Source organism: Trichinella spiralis (genome assembly GCF_000181795.1).
Source record: "Trichinella spiralis strain ISS 195 chromosome Unknown Scfld1557, whole genome shotgun sequence".
NCBI lineage: Eukaryota > Metazoa > Nematoda > Enoplea > Trichinellida > Trichinellidae > Trichinella > Trichinella spiralis.
The window spans coordinates 288,259-289,035 of record NW_003528496.1 but is presented as its reverse complement, the minus strand read 5'-3'; positions in this window follow the sequence as shown (position 1 = coordinate 289,035).

The following is a 777-nucleotide window of genomic DNA, read 5'->3' as shown; positions in this document are numbered from 1 at the left end:
TACACCGTTGGAAATACAAAATGCCGAAAATTATTGGATTCGTAAAGCGCAGCAGGAAAGCTTTTCAACGGAGATATATCAGTTATCTAACGGAAGGCAAATTGCTGCGAATAGTAGATTACAGCAATTTGATCCATTCCTAGATGAAGATGGACTACTGAGAACTGCAGGACGCCTTCAAAATTCTGATTTACCAGAACACACGAAACATCCAATACTTTTGCCAGATAAACATCCTACTACCACCGCAATAATCCCGAAGATGCCATCTGCGGCAATTACATGGTAGATGTGAATTTACACTGGCAACGCTGAAGACAACGATACTGGGATTTTTGAAAGGGAAAGGCGAGAAAGTAAAAAAAGGGTCATACATGGTTTGCCCCCCGTTGCCAACGAAATAGAAGTCAAGGCCGTTTTGGGGGGAAGGATGGGTCCCGCCTCCTTTTGGATTTTTCTACCACTCACCCGAACCGTTTGGGAATAACTAGTTTAGAAATAAACCGGACCCTTCTTTTTCAGGACAAGGAAAGAAGGGGAACAAAAATTATATTTTGGTTGGTTACTTTGTATGACGACCCGTGGCGGTACATTCTAGAAGTCGTATCTGAAATGGACCCGCACCCACGGCTTCTGCAAGCTTTAAGAACGTTTTTATTAGCACGCAGAGGTAAGCCCTCGTATATTACCAGTCTGAACAATTTTTAAATCATTTTAAGCAAATTGGGGCAAAGACCCTACCGGCAAGTTGGGCAGTACCGGAAAATGAATCGAATA